Genomic DNA, 20,955 nt, shown 5'->3' with positions numbered 1-20,955 from the left:
ATTCTGAAACGATGGCCTCTCGTTCTAGATTGCCTCGCATGAGGAAACATCGTCTCTGTCTACTTTGTCAATCCCCTTAATCATCTTATATATCCCTCGATTAGATCTCCCCTCATTCTTCTAAACACTAGAGAGCAAAGTCCTAAACTGCTCAATCTCTCTTCATAAGACAAACCTTTCATATCTGGAATCAGTCTAGTGAACCTCCTCTGAACTGCCTCAAAGAACAAAGAACAGAACAGCACAGGAACAGGCCATTCGGCCCTCCAAGCCTGCGCCGATCTTGATGCCTGCCTATATTAAACAAGTGGTGACCCTTACCTCCCACATCCTGTAAGAGGAGCATGCAACTACCCGAGCTTCCATCCCCTCCGCTCTAAATTGACAAAAGAGATTTAAAAAAATAAAGGAAAAAACGTACCTCACCGAACCCTCCACACAAGAGTCCTTTTTTTTTGGTTAGAGGAGGAGGATGGGTGGGAGACACTACACGTGTAGTGTTTCAGGTTTAACCACTGCCTGAATATATAAGTTCACTTACCCAGCAGTCCCCGTGTCCGTGTCCGCCCAATCACGAGGTAAGTACTTTCTAGTGAAACTTACCTTCCCGGCTGCCCCCTGGCTCGCACTCTCACCACTCCCACTGCTCAAATGGAAGAAATAAATACTCACCAATCACTGAGCAGCTCTCCTGTGACATCACACTTCACCTTTTGCTGGTCAAGCAGGTCCACAGAACAGAACCGAGCGGCTCTCGCTGCTGCTTCTGGTCTCTGGCTTCGGCTCCTTTTATCTCCCGGCTCCTCTCACCTGTTCCCGCTCTCGCTGCAGAGATCTGCTCACGCGCGATATAGGCCTGTCGAATATGACGTCATAATGCAGAGAAGAGCGCATGCGCACCCCATCCCCCAGCACTGCCTCTGAGCACCATTCACTGTGATTGTTTAAATCAGCTGCAAATGGAGACATTACAAGCCTGGGGTAAGTGAACAAACAGTATCTGCTCACAGCAGTACAACAGATTTGGGCCCGCGTCTGCCGATGTGCTCATAGATTAGCATTGATTACCGGGTACATTCAGCGGGAGTGGGGGACAGTTTGTAATGTGCATTGTGGAGCAGGAACTGGTCCTGGAACATGGAGTGAGCCGGGGGGGAAGGGAGAGGTCTTTCTCAGGCAGTGTCTGGACAGGGAGAGAGAGACAGAATATGATGAACTCACTATTGAAAATCATTGCTGATTTCTCTCTCCAAACAGTAATGAATGTTATAATAAAAAGCAAAATACTGCGGATGCTGGAAATCTGAAATAAAAACAAGAAATGTTGTAAATACTCAGCAGGTCTGTTTGCATCTTTGGAGAGAGAAATAGAGTTAACGTTTCAGGTCAGTGACCCTTCTTCAGAAATGAATGTTCCTGGTTCAGATCCAGTATCTCACTATTTATTGTTATTGGATATTGAACAGCAGAAAAAAATGGCTGAACAATAAAGATGCGGCAGATTTGAAGGGACCAGGTGAGAAGATTAAGGACACTTTTTTAAACAGTGCTTACTTGTTGTCCATTGAACAATGGGACATGGAAATAGAAATCTGGCTTACGCAAATGTCACTACTCGATCGGGTATTCCAATTCATGGAGCAGTGCGGGGCTTGGGGTGTTTCTGAATGTCACAAAATTGTTATAAAACCACTCCAAATATCTGGCAAGTAGAAGCAGAGTTCTGCAGTACTGCAGTGGACTCAGACACTGACACTGCTTGTGTTGTTAACTTTCCTTTTGTGATTGTTCAGAATGTTTATTATTGAAAAGATTACATTGATCAGTTTTCTGTCTTCTCACTCAGCTGTTATTCAAGTATAAGAGTTGCCTTTCTTTTCCTGCAGGCAAACACTTGAAGGAACCAGAAGGAAATGTGCATCCAGCTCGTTCCAATACACAGTAGGTACAGTGTAACTCACAAAGCACAGTGACACGGTCAGGTCATCATTTCCACTGTAACCAACAAAAGAAGTAGTCAGACCCACACAGATCCCAAAGAGACACATTATCAATTCAATAGTCAAACAGAGCATTAGAGATAGTAGTCGTTTCTATTTCACTCCAACTGACTGGTAGATATATCAATCACAGTCCAAAAACACACACATTATCAGATTTAAATACATTGTGTCACCTTGATTACAATTCAGTTACCAAATCTTAAGTGGAACTGAACAAATGTACCGAATTGATAGCTACAGAATGAATCCCGATAACGTACCCCACAATATAAACTGAGATACAAGTTACACAGCAGTCCAAACATGTCACTAAGGGTCAGACAAAAACACACAGGATTAATTCATTTTCTGTAAACAGATGGAATTTGACATTACATATCAGGTCATGTTCTAAAATTGAAAGATCATCATTCAGAATTGCTTTTGCAGAGCTACAAATTGGATACAAAGCTGCAACTCACAAACAAGAATTGAATAAAACCTACAGCAATAAAATATCGCAAATCCATATTTTAAATTAAACACAAGTAAACACATATTGTTACATTAATGAGTTAAACAAAGCATTGACAACACAATGCCTGAAATATATATTAAGTCCTGAATACAGCAGGATCTCAACTCACATACAGCACAAAGACACATAGATGCAGAGTGAATCCTACACTCAACCAGGGTGCCAGAGCCTCACAGATCAGGAATAAATCACATATACAGACACAGTATCAGTAACTTACATATATTGAATGTGTCTATCCTGTGTGCACAGTATAGATACTGGCAGATACAGAATGTCTGCCACACTTACATACTCCCCCATAGACAGACACATAAGGAATGCATTCCAAACACACATTCAGTACCAGAGACTGTCAAATTCAGAATAAACCCTACATTCACACACAGGACCAGAGACTGAAAGTCCAGAATGTGGCCCACATTCATATACATATCCTTAACCCTTATCCAATAGATATGAGCTTCTTGCTCCCTGTGTGGACGAGGGCACAGGCTGCAGGGAGGATGAGCAAACTGTCCACAGCACCGTGGTTCAGAGCGCTATTCAAGTGGGGGGATTAGTAATAGGGGAATGCAGATTTAGGGGAATAGATTCCATTCTCTGGCATCAATAACAGGGAGTCTCAAAGGCTGTATTGCCTAACTGGTGCCAAGATTAACGACATCTCTTCTTGACTGGAGAATAACTTGGAGTGGGAGGGGAAGGGTCCAGCTGTCTTGGTCCACATAGGTAGGACAAGGAATCCGCTTTTGCTGAGGGCCTATGAGCAGCTCGGGGCTAAATTAAAAAGCAGAACCAGAAAGGTAATACTCTCCAGAATGCTACCAGAGCAATGTGCAAATTGGTGTAGGGTAAATCAGATTATAGAGGCAAATGTATGGCTCAAAGATTGGTGTGGGAGAAACGGGTTCCAATTCCTGGGGCACTGGCACCAGTACTGGGGAAGGAGAGAGCTGTTCCACTGGGACAGGCTTCATTTGGACAATGCTGGGACCAATGTCCTGGCGAATCATATAACTAGGGTTGTAGACAGGGCGTTAAATTTATTAGTGTGGGGTGGGGGGTGGCGTTCAATTGAAAGGAAGTTTAAAAAATAAAAAAAGGAACGAGAGAACAGAGGTGCAGAGTAGTGAAGAGGCAAACGGTAATCAAAGAATGACAGGAAGGTGCAGCTAATATAAGTAGCAGAGTTCAACAGAAATTAGAAAAAGAATGAATAATAATGATAAAAAGTCAAAGCCTCTTTATCTGAATGCACACAGCATTTGTAACAAGATAGATCAGTTGGCGGCACAAATAGAAATAAATGAATGTGACTTGATAGCTATTACAGAGACGTAGTTGCAGGGTGACCAAGACTGGAAACTCAATATTCAAGGGTATACAATGCTCTGGAAAAATAGGCAAAAAGGAAAAGGAGGTGGGGTAGCTTTGTTAATAAAGGATGGTATCAGTACGGTGTTGAGTAGTGAAATAGGTGCAATAGATCATGATGTGGAATCGGTTTGGGTGGAAATAAGGAATAGCAAAGGGAAGAAGTCACGGGTGGGAGTCATCCATAGACCCCCGAAGAGCTGTCTCACTGTAGGACAAAGTATAAATCGGGAAATATTGGAGCCGTGTAAGAAGGGTGCTACAATAGTCACGAATGATTTTAATCTGCATATTGACTGGACAAATCAGATTGGCAGAGGTAATATGGAAGGTGAATTTGTCGAGTACATCAGGGACTGTTACTTCGATCAATACATTACAGAACATACCCAGGAACAGGTTATTTTGGATCTAGTAATGTGTAATGTGATAGGATTAACAAGAGATATTGTAGTTAAGGATCCTCTATGGGGTAGTGATCACAACATGGTAGAATTTCAAATTCAGTTTGAGGGCGAGCAACTCGAGTCTCAAACCAGTGTCCTCAAATTAAACAATGGCAATTACTGTGGTATGAAGAAAGAGTTGTCTAAAGCAGGCTGGGAAAATGGACTAAGGGAAAGGTCAGTGGATGAGCAGTGGCAGACATTTAAACAGATATTTCATAATGCTGAGCAAAAATTTATCCCAGTCAAAAAGAGAAGGATGAACCATCTGTGGTTAATAAATGCTGCCAAGGAGAATATCCAATTAAAAACTAAGGCATACAAAGAGGCAAAAACTAGTGGTGGGCCAGGGGATTGGGAATATTTTAGGAATCAGCAACGGATGACTAAAACATTAATAAAGAGGGGGAACATTGATTCTGACAGTAAATTGGCAAGAAATATATAAACAAACAGCGAGAGCTTCTCCGGGTATATAAAAAGAACGAGAGTAGCTAAAGTGAGTGAGGGGACCTCAGAGGATGCAAAAGGAGAACTGATAATGGGGAACAGGGAAATGGCAAATAATTTATACCAATATTTTGCCTTGGTCTTCACACATTACACATACTCACGCAGCAGACGTTGATAGCTGCAGAAAAAGGAAATGTGCACACAGACACCTATAAGGAACTGTAAGATGCAGATAAGAACACAAACTTACCGACCAGAAATCGAAAGATTCATAGAAAAAAAACCCATATCACTAACTAGAGTTTGAAAGATACAGATTAAACCCACACTGTCATACCTTAACTTTACAGGTACAACTTAAAACTGATACTCACATACCAGAAACCAACTGGTGCAAAGTGAAACTCAGTCAAGTGACAGAAACTGACAGGTACAGATCAAAAACCAGATTCATATCACAGAAAATAACAGGTACAGAATAAAACAACATTCACAGATCAGAATCTGGCAGGTAGAGAAATAAACCACCTTATTTTGCCATAAACTGCCAGGTACAGACTAAAACAGATAATCATTTACTATCAATGGACAGGTACAGATCTAATCCTCCATTCACTTAACAGAAGCAAAAAGGTATAGGATAAAGCATGTAGTCAAATTCCAAAGATTGAAAGATCCAGAATAAACCCACATTCACATACCAGAAACTGACAGGAAATGATTGAAACCTTCACACATTTCAGAAAGTAACTGGTACAGAATAAATGCCACCCTCACATTGAGAAACTGGTAGATACAGATTGAAACACAGACTCACACACTAGAAGCCAAAAGGTACAGATTAAAATCTCCATTCACATATCAGAAATTAGGAGATGAAGTATAAAAACCACACTTAACTACCAGAGACTGACAGACACAGAGTGAAATCCACAGTGAATTGTAAAAAATTTACAGTTAGAGAGGGAAAGTCTGTGATGCATAACAGAGAGTGACAGGGACAAAGAAAACCTGACAATTGGCACTTCAGACACTGACAAATACAGAACAAAACATACGCATAAGGAAGAAGATTCATATACCAGATACTGACAGATACAGACTAAAACTCGCACACAGGTAAAGGCAACTGAGAGGTTCAGAATAAAATTGGCACTCACATACCAGAGAATGACATGTACAAATTAAACCTCAGAGACATATGTCAGAAACTGGCATGTACAGATTAAAAATCACATTCACATCTGAGACAATGTAGAGATGTGGTGAAAAATCCACAATCAAAAACCAGAATGTACCCCTTACTCTTATAACAGATAGTGACAGTTCTTTCTTTTTCTTTTTTCTTTTGGGCCTCCTTATCTCGAGAGACAATGGATACGCGCCTGGAGGTGGTCAGTGGTTTGTGAAGCAGCGCCTGGAGTGGCTATAAAGGCCAATTCTGGAGTGACAGGCTCTTCCACAGGTGCTGCAGAGAAATTTGTTTGTTGGGGCTGTTGCACAGTTGGCTCTCCCCTTGCGCCTCTGTCTTTTTTCCTGCCAACTACTAAGTCTCTTCGACTCGCCACAATTTAGCCCTGTCTTTATGGCTGCCCGCCAGCTCTGGCGAATGCTGGCAACTGACTCCCACGACTTGTGATCAATGTCACACGATTTCATGTCACGTTTGCAGACGTCTTTATAACGGAGACATGGACGGCCGGTGGGTCTGATACCAGTGGCGAGCTCGCTGTACAATGTGTCTTTGGGGATCCTGCCATCTTCCATGCGGCTCACATGGCCAAGCCATCTCAAGCGCCGCTGACTCAGTAGTGTGTATAAGCTGGGGGTGTTGGCCGCTTCAAGGACTTCTGTGTTGGAGATATAGTCCTGCCACCTGATGCCAAGTATTCTCCGAAGGCAGCGAAGATGGAATGAATTGAGACGTCGCTCTTGGCTGGCATACGTTGTCCAGGCCTCGCTGCCGTAGAGCAAGGTACTGAGGACACAGGCCTGATACACTCGGACTTTTGTGTTCCGTGTCAGTGCGCCATTTTCCCACACTCTCTTGGCCAGTCTGGACATAGCAGTGGAAGCCTTACCCATGCGCTTGTTGATTTCTGCATCTAGAGACAGGTTACTGGTGATAGTTGAGCCTAGGTAGGTGAACTCTTGAACCACTTCCAGAGCGTGGTCGCCAATATTGATGGATGGAGCATTTCTGACATCCTGCCCCATGATGTTCGTTTTCTTGAGGCTGATGGTTAGGCCAAATTCATTGCAGGCAGACGCAAACCTGTCGATGAGACTCTGACAGTGACAGGATAAAAACCACAGCTACACATTCGAAATTTAAGGGCACAGGTTAAACCTTAAATTGGCCGAGACAATCAAAGATGAAGTGTGAACCCCCACTCATATTCCCAAGAATGGAATATTAACAGTCAAATCCACACTCACATATTCTAAACTGATGGGGACAAAGTACAAGCCAGACACACAGACACATCAAAATCTGAAAGATACAGAATAAGACGGTTCTCACATAAAACAGGTACAGATATACTCACACTCAAAATCAGAAACTGACAGAGATAAATTGTAGACTAGGGAATTGAGAGGTAAACGTGCTCGGACCAGTGTTCTGGCAAACTGCATAACTAGGGAAGCAGAGAGGGCTTTGAACGAAACAAAGGGGTAGAGGGATCAAGCTTGGGTAGGTGCAACAAATCAAGGGGTAGAGTCAAGGTAAGAGAGCAGAATAGTAATGTGGGAAATGAAGACCAGTGAATGGCGGAAGGGACAGAGAGAAAAAAACCGAAGAACACAGCAACAGTAAACACGAGGGGTTACAAAGATAACAAAATTATAAGGCTCTGTATGTGAATGCACATAGCATTCAGAACAAGGTAGAGGAACAGATAGCACACATTGAAGTAAATCAATATGATATAATAGCCATTACAGAGACATGGTTGCAAGATAACAATGGTTGGGTCCTGAATATTGAGGGGTATACAGCATTCAAGAAGAATAGGAAGTTAGATAAAGGTGAAGGGGTTGCGCTGTTAATCAAGGATGGCATTGGTGCAAGAGGGAGAGATGACCTTGGTTCAGGAGATCAGGATGTAGAATCGGTTTGGGTGATGATGAGGAATAGTCGGGGAAAGAAGTCACTAGTAGGAGTTGTGTACTGGCCACCGAGTAATAATGACAATGTAGGGTGAAGTATACAAGAACAAATTTTGGGTGCTTGTGATAAAGGGATGGAAATAATAATGGGGATTTTATTCAACATATAAACTGGAAAAATGGGATTGGTTATAGCAGCCTGGACGAGGAGTTCATAGAATGCTTTTGAGATAGTTTCTTCGAGCAGTACATTCTGGAACCAGGTTATATTAGATTTGGTATTGTGTAATTTGACAGGATTAATTAATGACCTCAGTGTAAAGACACCTCTAGGTAGCAGCAACCACAATATGACTGAATATTGCATCCAGTTTGAAATTGAGAGGAGTGGGTCTAAGACTAGTATTTTAAACTTAAATAAGGACAACTATGTGGGCATGAAAGCTGAGCTAGCTGAATTGAACTGGGTTACGAGGCGAGGAGATAAATCAATAGGGAAGCAGGAGCAGACATTGAAGGCGATATTTCTGAATACTCAAAGGAAGTATATTCCTACAGTAAAGTAAAATTCCAAGGGGAGGACCCACCATCCATTGTTAACTAAAGAAGTTAAGGATAGCCTCAACCGTAAGGAAAAAGCATATAATTGTGCAAAGACGAGTGGCAGGTCAGATGATTGGTTCGAATGTAATAAATGCAGAGAATGACTGAAAGGTTAATCAGGGGAAAATAAATTTGATTATGACAGCAAACTAGCTAGAAATGTAAAAACGGATAGCAAGAGTTTCCATAGGTATTTAAAAAGGAAAAGTGTAAGTAAAGTGAGTGTTGGTCCTTTAGAGAATGAGAATGGGGAGTTAATAGTAGATAATAAGGAAATGGTGGTTGAAATGAACAAATATTTGGCTTCTGTCTTCACTAGAGGATACACAAAATATTTCAGTAATAGCAGTAAATCAGGAGGTGGAAGGAAGAGAGGAACTTGGTGAAGTTACAATCACCAGGGAAGTGGTACTGAGTAAACTGATGGAGCTGCTGGCTGACAAGTCTCTGGGTCCTGACGGGCTTCATCCTCGGGTCCTTAAAGTTATGGCTGCTGAAGTAGTTGACTCGTTATTTTTTCAAGATTCGCTTGATTCTAGAAAGGTTCCATCAGACTGGAAAGTAGCAAATATAACCCCTCTATTCAAGAAGGTGGGGAGGCAGAAATTGGGTAACTATAGGCCAGTTAGCTTGACCCCTGATTCAGGGAAGGCATTAGAATTGATCATTAAGGAGGCTATAGCTGGGCATTTAGAAAAACACAAGGTCATTGGAAATGTTCAGCATGGCGATGTGAAAGGGAAATTATGGTTAATCAAAGTGTTCGAGTTCTTTCAAGGAGGAAAATGCACTGGGGATAAAGGAGAGCCCATTGACATACAGTATTTGGTTTTCAAGAAGGCCTTTGTCAAGGTGTCACATGAAAGGTTATTGTGCAAAGCAGGAGTTCATGGTGTAGGGGGTAACTTAATTAGCATGGATAGAAGATTGGCTGGCTGACAGAAAACATTCTGATCGGGAGGATGTGTTAAGTGGAGTAACACAGGGGTCTGTGCTGGGCCCACAACTTTTTACAATTTATATCCATGACCTAGATGAGGGGAGCAATGGCATTGCAGCTAAATTTGCAGATGACACACAGATCGGTAGGAAAGTGTGTTGTGAAGAGGACATAAGGAGGTTGCAGACCTTGATAGCTGGTTGAGTGAGTGGTCAGAAATCTGGCAGATGAAGTGTAATGTGAAAAAATGTGAAGTTATTCACTTTGTCTGGAAGATTAAAAAAACAAAGTATTACTTAAATGGAGAACAACTGCATAATTCCGAGGTGCAGAGGGATCTAGGTGTTCTGGTGCATGAGTCATGAAAAGTTAGTATGCAGGTACAGCAAGTCATCAAGAAGGAAAATGGAATACTATCCTTTATCATGAGAGGAATTGAAAATAAATGTAAGAATGTTATGCTTCAGTTATACAGGACATTGGTGTGACCACATCTTGAATACTGCGTGCAGTTTTAGTCTCCATATTTCAGGAAGGAAGTAAATGTGTTGGAGGTGTTTCACAGGAGGTTTATTAGATTGATACCTGGAATGAGTGGGTTGTCTTATGAGGAAAGGTTGGACAGACTGGGCTTTTCTTCACTGGAGTTTAGAAGAGTGAGGGGAGACTTGATTGAAGTGTATAACATCCTGAATGGTCTTGACAAGTGGATGGGGAAAGGATGTTTCCTCTTGTGGATGAGTTCAGAACTTGGGGATGCTGTTTTCGAATTAGGGGTCGCCATTTTAGGGATGAGATGAGATTTGTTTTCTCTCCGAGGGTTGTGCAACTTTGGAATTCTCTGCCTCAGAAGGTGGTGGAGGTGGGGTAATTGAATATTTTTAAGGCAGGGGTAGATAGGTTCTTGTTAGGCAAGGGAATCAAAGATTATTAGGCATAGATGGGAGTGTGGAATTCAACTCAGAACTTGATCAGCCATGAACAAATTGAATAGCGGAGCAAGCTCGAGCAGCTGAATGGTCTACTTCTGCTAATTCAGCAGGACTGGGGGACTGTTTGTAATATGCACTGTGAAGCAGGAACTGGTCCTGGAACATGGAGTGAGCCAGGGGAAAGGGAGAGGTCTTTCTCGGGCAGTGTCTAGACGGGGAGAGAGAGACAGAATATGATGAACTCGCTTTTCAGGATCATTGCTGATTTCTCTCTCCAAACTGTAATGAATGTTCCTGGTTCGGATTCAATATCTCACTGTTTGTTGTTGTTGGATAGTGAATTGGGTGGCAGAGTGGCACAGTGACTAGTACCGCAGCCTCACAGCTCCAGTGACATTGGTCCGGATCTTCATACTGCTTGTGTGGATTTTGCAACTTTTCCCTGTGACTGCATGGGTTTCCGCTGGGTGCTCTGGTTTCCTTCCACATGCCAAAGACTTGCAAGTTGATTGGTAAATTAGCCATTGCAAAAAAAAAAATGCCCCTGGTGCAGGTATGTTGTCGGAGAATAGTGGGGACTTGAGAGGGAAAAATGTGATTAATATAGGAATGGTATAAATGGGTGGTTGATGGTCAGGAAAGACTCGATGGGCTGAAGGGCCTGTTTAGGTATTGTATCTCTCTCTGAATGGTGGAAAAAAAATGGCTGAATAATGTGGACACGGCAGATTTTCAAAGACTGTCTATTGCAGGATCAGGAGAGGAGATTAAGGACACTTTTTAAAACAGTTATTACTTCTTGTCCGTTGAACAATTGGACATGAAAATAGAACTCTGGCTTTTGCAAATGTCACTTCTCCATTGAGTCGTCCGGGTCATTGAGCACTGCGGGGCATGGGTTGTTTCTGAATGTCACAACATTGCTGTCAAACTGCTCCAAATACCTGGGAAACAGAAGCAGAGTGCTGCAGTACTGCAGTGGACTCAGACACTGACCTGCTTATGTGTGAACTTTCCTTTTGTGATTGCTCAGAATGATTATTATTGAAAATATTACATTGATCACTTTTGTGTCTTCTCACTCACCTGTTCTTCAAGTGTAAGAGTTACCTTTCTTTTCTGCCAGGCAAACACTCGAAGGAACCAGAACGAAAGTCATGACACATCAATAGATGGAAAAGTACCTCCAGCTCGTTCCAACACATATTAGGTACAGTATCAGTCACAAAGCACAGTGACATGGTCAGGTCATCATTTCCACTGTAACAAACAAAAGAAGTAGTCAGACCCAGACTGATCCCAAAGAGACACATTATCAATCCAATAGTCAAACAGAGCATAGAGATAGTATTTGTTACTATTTCTCTCCAATTGACTGATAGTTACATGATTCACAGTCCAAAAACACACACATTATCAGATTTGAATACACTGTGTCACCTTGGCTACAATTCAAATACCAAATCTTAAACAGAACAGACAAAATGTACCTGATTGAAAGCTACAGAATGAATCCCAATAACATACCCCACAATATAAACTGAGCTACAAATTACACACCAGTGTAAACATGTCACTAAGGGTCAGACAAAAACATACATGATTAGTTAATTTACTACAAACCGATGGAATTTAACATTACATGTCAGGTCATACTCTAAAATTGAAAGATTGTCATTCACAATTGCTTTTGCAGAGATACAAATTGGATAAAAAGCTACAACTCACCAACAAGAATTGAATAAAACCTACAGCAATAAAATATTGTTAATCCATATTTTAAATTAAACACAAGTAAACACATATTGATACATTAACGTGTGAAACAAAGAGTTGTCACCACAATGCCTGAGATACATATGAAGTACCGGATATTCCAAAATTCTGTAGACTCTGGAGCAGTTCGTACAGATTGGAGGGTGGAAAATGTAACCTCACTATTTAAAACAAGGAGGGAGAGAAAAAAAAGGAATTACAGACGAGTGAACCTTGCATCAGTCGTGGGGAAAATGCTGGAGTCTATTATAAAGGATGTGATAGTTTTACGAAAGAGAAGTCATGCTTAACAAATCCACTGGAGTTTTTTGAGGATGTAACTAGAAAACTAGATAAGGGAGAACTAGTTGATGTGGTGCATTTGGATTTTCAGAAGGCTTTTGACAAGGTCCCACATAAGAGGTTAGTGTGCAAAATTAAAGCACATGGGATTGGGGGTAATATACTGGCAGGGATTGGGAATTAGTTGACAGACAGGAAACAGAGTAGGAATAAATGGGTATATTTCTGGGTGGCAGGCAGGGTCCAGTGAGGTACTGCAGGAAACTGTGCTTGAGCCCCAGCTATTCACAATATATCTTAGAGACTTGGATGAGGGAAGTAAATGTAACATTTCCAGGTTTGCAGATGACACAGAGCTGGGGGTGGGGTTTGGGGGGTGGATTGTGAGCTGTGAGGAGGATGCAAAAGGCTTCAATGTGATTTGGACAAGTTGGGTGAGTTGGCAACTGTGTGGCAGATGAAATATAAATAGGATAAAAGTGAAGTTATCCACTTTGGTTTTAAAACAGTAAAGCAGATTATTATCTGAATAGTGATAGATAGGGAAAGGGGGAGGTGCAACGAGACCTGGGTGTCCTTGCACATCAATCACTGAAAGCAAGCATTCAGGTGCAGCAAGCAATTAGGAAGGAAAATGGTCTGTTGGCCTTCGTTGCAAGAGGATTTCAGTATCAGAGCACAGATGTCATACTGCAGTTATACAAGGCCTTGGTGAGACTCATCTGGAGTATTTAGAGTCATAGAGTGATACAGCACTGAACCAGGCCCTTTGGGCAACCGAGTCTGTGCTGACCAACAACCACCCATTTTTATACTAATCCTACATTAACCCCATCCGACCAACAATCACCTATTTATACTAATCCTACATTTATCCCATATTCCCTACCTCTAACCACCTTCCCGACCACCAACCTATACTAGTGGCAATTTACAATGGGAAATTTACCTATCAACCTGCAAGTCTTTGGCTGTGGGAGAAAATCAGAGCACCCAGCGGAGACCCACATGGTCACAGGAAGAACTTGCAAACTCCGCACAAGCAGTACCCAGAACCAAGTCCATGTCACTGGAGCTGTGAGGCTGTGGTGCTAACCACCATGCCGCTGTATTGTGTGCAGTTTTGGTCTATTTATCTTAGGAATTTTGTTCTCGCCTTGGTTCCTGGGATGGCAGGATTGATGTACGAGGAGAGATTGGGTCAAGTAGGCCTACATTTACTTTGGTTTAGAAGAATGAGAGGGGATCTCATAGAAACCAATAGAATTCTAACAGGATACATGCTGAATGCAGGGAGGATGTTCCCGATGGCTGGGGAGTCCAGAACCAGGGGTCACAGTCTCAGGATACGGGGTATAGAACAGTACAGCACAGTGGCGCAGTGGTTAGCACCGCAGCCTCACAGCTCCAGCGACCCAGGTTCAATTCTGGGTACTGCCTGTGTGGAGTTTGCAAGTTCTCCCTGTGTCTGTGTGGGTTTCCTCCGGGTGCTCTGGTTTCCTCCCACATGCCAAAGACTTGCAGGTTGCTCGGTTAATTGGCCAATATAAATTGCCCCGAGTATAGGGAGGTGGTAGGGAAATATAGGGACAGGTGGGGATGTGGTAGGAATATGGGATTCGTGTAGGATTAGTATAAATGGGTGGTTGATGGTCGGCACAGACTCGGTGGGCCGAAGGGCCTGTTTCAGTGCTGTATCTCCAAACTAAACTAAACAATACAGGCCCTTCGGCCCACGATGTTGTGCCGAACCTTTAACCTACTCTAAGATCAAACTACCTGCATACCCTTCTTTCTACTATCATCCATGTACCTATCCAAGAGTCGCTTAAATGTTCCCAATGTATCTGCTTCTACTACCAGCACTGGCAGTGCATTCCACGCACCCACCAATCTCTGTGTAAAGACCCTACCTCTGACATCTCCCCGAAACCTTCCTCCAATCACCTTAAAATTATGCCCCCTGGCGATAGCCCTTTCCACCCTGGGAAAAAGTCTCTGGCTATCCACTCTATCTATACCTCTCATCATCTTGTCCCCCTCTATCAAGTCACCTCTCATCCTTCTTTGCTCCAATGAGAAAAGCCCTAGCTTCCTCAACCTTTCTTCGTAAGACATGCCCTCCAGTCCAGGCAGCATCCTGGTAAATCTCTTCTGCACCCTCTCTAAAGCTTCCACATCCTTCCTATAATGAGGCGACCAGAACTGAACACAATATTCCAAGTGTGGTCTAACCAGGGCTTTATAGAGCTGCAGCATAACCTCGCCGCTCTTAAACTCAATCCCCCTGTTAATGAAAGCCAACACACCATACGCCTTTTAACAACCCTTATCAACTTGGGTGGCAACTTTGAGCGATCTATGGACATGGACCCCAAGATCCCTCTGTTCCTCCACACTACCAAGAATCCTGTCTTTAAGCCTGTATTCTGCATTCAAATTCGACCTTCCAAAATGAATCACTTCACACTTTTCCAGGTTGAACTCCATCTGCCACTTCTCAGCCCAGCTCTGCATCCTGTCAATGTCCCGTTGCAACCTACAACAGCCTTCCACACTATCCACAACTCCAGCAATCTTCGTGTCTTCGGCAAACTTGGTCACCCAGCCTTCCACTTCCTCATCCAAGTCATTTATAAAAATCACAATGAGCAGAGGTTCCAGAACAGATCTCTGTGGAACACCACTGGTCACCGAGCTCCAGGCTGAATACTTTCCATCTACTACCACCCTCTGTCTTCTGTGGGCCAGCCAAAAACCAGAATAGATCAATAAATCAAATGGCAGATACAGCATGAATCCCAACTTCCCATTGCAGTGACTGACCTGCACAGAGTAAAACAATCATCTATTTAGCAGAAGTTAACAAGCACCCTTCAAATGTACACTCACAGAGTAGTAACTGTCAGTTCAAGGCAGAAGCAGATTCATACAGAACAAGATGAAAGATACAATGTGAACCTCATACTTAAATACCAGAAGCTGATGGGTATACAGTAAAACTTGCAATAGGATACCAGACACAGACAGATAGATAAAAGACAATATCACATAGCAGAATCTGACAAGTGCAGAGTAAACTGTATAGTAGCATATCAGAGAGTGACCGTAAATGTGTAAATCAAGCACTACCATAAACCAACAAGTACAGAATAATGACCATCCTCACAAGAGTGATTCTGATAGATACAGGGGAAATGTTACACTCACCATCGATGCACAGAAACAGAATACAACATATACACATAAAGTAACTGAGGTACATAGCAAAATCCACATTAAGAAACATACAGGGAAAGTAAAACACATACTCACAAATCATGCACAGACAAAAGCCACATTCACATTACAGAGACTGGCAGATACAGAGTAAAACCCACAATCAATTACCACAAACAAAATGTTACAGAATAAAACAGATATTTGCATTGCAGTAACTGACAACATGCTAGGTAAAATCCACATTTACAGATCAGAAACCAAAGGTTAAAGATTAATCCCACATTCATTTGCCAGAATATACGATGTACAGTGGAAATGAAAACAGAAAATGCTGGAAATAATCTGCAAGTCTGGCAGCACCTGCAGAGAGAGAAAGTGAGTTAACATTTCAGGTCAATGACCTTCGATCAGAACGGACCTTTCTGATGAAAGACCATTGACCAGAATGGTTATCTCTGTTTCTGTCTCCACCGATGCTGGCAGGCCTGCTGAGTATCTGCGGAGAATGACTGCAGAATTCTGAGGTGCAGAGGGATCCAGGTGTTCTTGTGCTTGAGTCACAAAAAGTTAGTATGCAGGTATGGCAAATCACAAAGGCAATTGGAAAGTTATCCTTTCTTACAACAGGAATTGAAAATTAATCTAAGGATGTTATGCTTCAGTTATACGGGGCTTTGGTGAGACCACAGCTCGAATACTGTGTGCAGTTTTGGTCTCCATATTTAAGGAAGGAAGTAAATGTGTTGGAGGTGTTTCAGAGGAGGTTTATTAGATTGATACCTGGAATGTGTGGATGTCTTATGAGGAAAGGTTGGACAGACTGGGTTAGTTTTCACTTGAGTTTAGAAGAGTGAGGGGAGACTTGATTGTAGTGTATAAGATCCTGAATGGTCTTGACAAGTGGATGGGGAAAGGATGTTTCCTCTTGTGGATGAGTTCAGAAATCGGGGGCACTGCTTTAAAAGTATGGGTCACACTTTTAGGACCGAGATGAGGAGATTTTGTTTCCCTCTGAGGTTTGTGAGACTTTGGAATTCAGTGCCTTGGAATGTGGTGGAGGCGGTGTCAATGAATATATTATTTTTCAGTCAGGTCTTGATTGATTCTTGTTAGGCAAGGGAATCAAAGATTATTGGGAGGAGATATGAGTGTGGAATTCAAGTCAGAAACAGATCAGCCATGATTTAATGTAAGAAGCAGGAGGTTTAGAGTGGATTTGAGGATTGTTTTTTTTTCATTTTCACCCAGATGGTGGTTGGAACCTGGAACACATTACCTGAAAGGGGTGGTAGAGGCAGGATCCCACACAACATTTAAGAAGTATTTAGATATACATTTGAAAGGCCATAGCATACAAGGCTATGGGCCAAGTACTGGAAAATGGGATTAGAATAGATCACTGATTGTGCCTGTGCCGGCCATCAATGTGTCTAAGGGCCTGTTTCTGTGCTGTATAACTCTATGACTCTATCTCTCGATGACAAATACAAAGTAATACCAACATTCACATCGCAGAACTTGGCAGATTGAAAGCAAATCCACCATACAGTTCAGCAGAAACTAACAGAACAGAAAGAACACATTATCACATACCATAAATTGGCATAGAGAATAAAATTCACATGCCCGTACCAGAAATTAACTTGTCCAGATGAAAATCCATAATCATACAGCAGAGAGTGAGCTGTACTATTAAACCCAGCTTCTGACACTTGAGGCTAACATGCACAGAGTAAAAACAATGCTCATGTCTCATACCAGAAACGGCCAGCCGTAGATCACAACCCACACTCACATATCAGAACGGGCAGGTTCAGTGTAAAATATCTCTTAATGAACCACTGACAGGGACGTGATACAGACCACATTCATTCATCAGAAACTTACAGATACAGATAATAAACAGTACTTACATACAACAGATTGAAAGGAACAGGTTAAAACCCATCCTTATATGAAGACGTCTGATGGGTACAGAACACAGGTGAGGCCTCCAAACCAGAGACTGACATGTAGAGTGAAAACAACGCTGACGTGTCATCAATTAACATGTGCTGTGTAAAGCTACACAAAAATGCCACTTACTAACAGGTACAGAGACAAAATCAAACAACCTTTCATACCAGAAACTGACAGGTGCAGATTAAAATCCAAATTCACAATTCAGAAATTAACAGATAAAGAGAAATGCCCAGACTCCAAAATCAGAGATTAACAGATACATAACAAAACCCACACTCACTCAGTAGAAGCTCATAGGTACAGAACAAAACCCATAATCACCCACTTAGAAACTGAATGTTCCAAGGAAAGAAAAAACAGAATCACCTGTTGAAGATTGAAATTACTGAATTAAATCACAAAATCATTGACCAATACGGGGTAAAAGCCACAGTTAAATATCACATACTGACAGGCACAGAATGAAACCCACACTCACATGTCCTGCAGGGAAAGACAAACATGACACGACCCAGAATGTCCATGCATTTCCTCCTGCCATATTCCGTATATATGACCAAATAGATTCTTTTGTTAACAACTCAAAAACATCATCGCTGCCAGTGTTATCATATTATATTTGATCAACTCTTTCCACTCCACAACCCTCCATATTTTTGCAGACCTGTCTTGCTGAATATTTGTAGCCAGTAATAATAAGTTCCCATGCCTCGCCTAGTTTCAGCCAGAATTATGTAATTGCCACTATATAAATCTTTCATGTGGTTACTTGTCGCTGCAGCTGACCAACCTTATTTGGCACGCAAGGTAGATTTAAAGACTTGCACTTCAATGCTTGCATTTGCCCATGTCTGACCCCAACTATACTGGACGGTTCCGTCCTGGTGATGGAGGGAAGTGCAGCAGGGCGGTACATCCTGATAAGGAATGGAAGTGTCGAGAAATTATACGGACAGGGTGAAAAAATAGACGTGTTCGTACCAGCAAAATGGAAATGGTTGAAGAGACAGAGGGACTCAGAAAGTCATGGTTAAGGGTGGGCAAAGGGGGTTGGACGATCTGACTGCTGCGTCAGTTTGTGGCTGTGATAGGCATGACGTGTGATTGGTTACTTTAGATATCCAATCAGACAGATTTAGCTTTTAGTTTTAGTTTTCGAGATGCAGCACTGAAACAGGCCCTTCGGCCCACCGACTCTGTCTCTGTCTCTCTCTCTCTCTCTCTCTCTCTCTGTCCCTCCATCTGTCTTTCCCTCTCTGTCACTCCCTCTCTCTCCTTCTATCTCTGTCTCTCTCTCTCTCTATCCCTCCATCTGTCTTTCCCTTTCTGTCTCTTCCACTCTCTCCTTCTCTCTCTGTCTTTCCATCTGTCTTTCCCTCTCTGCCTCTCCCTCTCTCTCCTATTTCTGTCTCTCTCTATTCTTCTATCCCTCCATCTGTCCTTCCCTCCCTGTCACTCCCTCTCTGTCCTTCTGTCTCTGTCTCTCTCTCTGTCCCTCCATCTGTCTTTCCCTCTCTGTCTCTCCCTCCCCCGCCTCTGTCTGTCTCTGTCTCTCCATCTATCTTTCCCTCTGTCTTTCCCTCTCTGTCTCTCCCTCTCTCTCCTTTCTCTGAATCTCTCTCTCTGTCTTTCCATCTGTCTTTCCTACCTTGTCACTCCCTCTCTCTCCTTCCATCTCTGCTTCTCTGTCTGTCTGTCTCTCCAACTTCCTTTGCCTCTGTTTCTCTCCCACTCTCTCCTTCTCTCTCTGTCTCTGCCTCTCCCTCTGTCTCTCTGTCACTCCCTCTCTCTCCTTCTATCTCTGTCTCTCTCTCTATCTCTCCATCTGTCCTTCCCTCCCTGTCACTCCATCTCTCTCCTTTTATCTCTGTCTCTCTCTCTGTCTCTGTCTCTCCATCTGTCTTTCCCTCCCTGACACTCCCTCTCTGTCCATCTATCACTGTCTCTCTGTCTATCCCTCCGTCTGTCCTTCCCTCCGTCACTCCATCTGTCTCCTTCTATCTCTGTATCTCTCTCTGTCCCTCCATCTGTCTTTCCCTGTCTGTTTCTCTCTCTCTCTATCCCTCCATCTGTCTTTCCCTCCATCTGTCTTTCCCTCTCTGCCTCTCCCTCTCTCTCCTTCTATCTCTGTCTCTGTCTCTATCTCTCCATCTGACCTTCCCCCCCCATGTCACTCCATTTCTCTCCTTCTCTCTCTCTCTCTCTCTGTGTCCCTCCATCTGTCTTTCCTTTCCTGACTCCCTCTCTCCTCTTCTATCTCTGTCTCTGCCACTCTCTCTGTCCCTCCATCTGTCTTTCCCTGTCTGTCTCTCCGTCTTTCTCCTTCTATCTGTCTCTGTCACTCTCACTCTCTATCCCTCCATCTGTCCTTCCCTCCCTGTCACTCCATCTCTCTCCTTCTCTGCCTCTCTCTCTGTCCCTCCATTGGTCTTTCTCCTTCTATCATTGTCTCTGCCTCTCTCTCTGTCTCTCTTTCTGTCCCTCCATTTGTCTTTCCCTCTCTGTCACTCCCTCCCTCTCCTTCTATCTCTGTCTCTCTCTCTCGATCCCTCTATCCCTCCATCTGTCCTTCCCTCCCTGTCACTCCATCTCTCTCCTTCTCTGCCTCTCTCTCTGTCCCTCCATTGTTCTTTCTCCTTCTATCATTGTCTCTGCCTCTCTCTCTGTCTCTCTTTCTGTCCCTCCATTTGTCTTTCCCTCTCTGTCACTCCCTCCCTCTCCTTCTATCTCTGTCTCTCTCTCTCGATCCCTCTATCCCTCCATCTGTCCTTCCCTCCCTGTCACTCCATCTCTCTCCTTCTCTGCCTCTCTCTCTGTCCCTCCATTGTTCTTTCTCCTTCTATCATTGTCTCTGCCTCTCTCTCTGTCTCTCTCTCTGTCCCTCTATCTGTCTTTCCCTCTTTGCCTCTCCCTCTCTCTCCTTCAGTCTCTGTCTCTCTCTCTCTGTCTCTCCATCTGTCTTTCCCTCCCTGACACTCCCTCTCTGTCCTTCTATCACTGTCTCTCTGTCTATCCCTCCGTCTGTCCTTCCCTCTGTCACTCCATCTGTCTCCTTCTCTCTCTGTCTCTCACTCTGTCCCTCCATCTGTCTTTCCCTCCCTGACACTCCCTCTCTCCTTCTCTCTCTGTCCCTCCATTGGTCTCCCCTTTAGTGACTTGGTGCCAAATTGTTATTATTTTTATTCATTTGTTGGATGTGTGCATTACTGGCTATGCCAGCATTTTATTGCCCATCACAAATTGCCGTTGAACCTTCTTGAACCGCTGCAGTCCATGTGGGGTAGATAGACCCACAGTGCTGTTAGGAAGTGAGGTCCAGGATTTTGACCTA

The 20,955-nt window shown here is 43.0% G+C and overlaps 1 long non-coding RNA gene across 1 annotated transcript in view; it reads right to left on the bottom strand.

Annotated features, from left to right (window-relative positions):
• Positions 1-1,793: 1,793 nt before the first annotated feature.
• The window catches only part of LOC137356480 (uncharacterized), a 43,191-nt gene continuing 24,029 nt past the window's right edge, over positions 1,794-20,955 (bottom strand). Inside the window, exons 3-4 of the long non-coding RNA XR_010971085.1 lie at positions 11,469-11,642; positions 1,794-1,995 (exon numbers count right to left, since the gene is read on the bottom strand). This is a non-coding gene — a long non-coding RNA (uncharacterized lncRNA). The remainder of the gene's footprint in view (positions 1,996-11,468; positions 11,643-20,955) is intronic.

Source organism: Heterodontus francisci, chromosome 45, assembly GCF_036365525.1.
Source record: "Heterodontus francisci isolate sHetFra1 chromosome 45, sHetFra1.hap1, whole genome shotgun sequence".
NCBI lineage: Eukaryota > Metazoa > Chordata > Chondrichthyes > Heterodontiformes > Heterodontidae > Heterodontus > Heterodontus francisci.
This window is presented reverse-complemented; position numbering and strand designations above follow the sequence as displayed.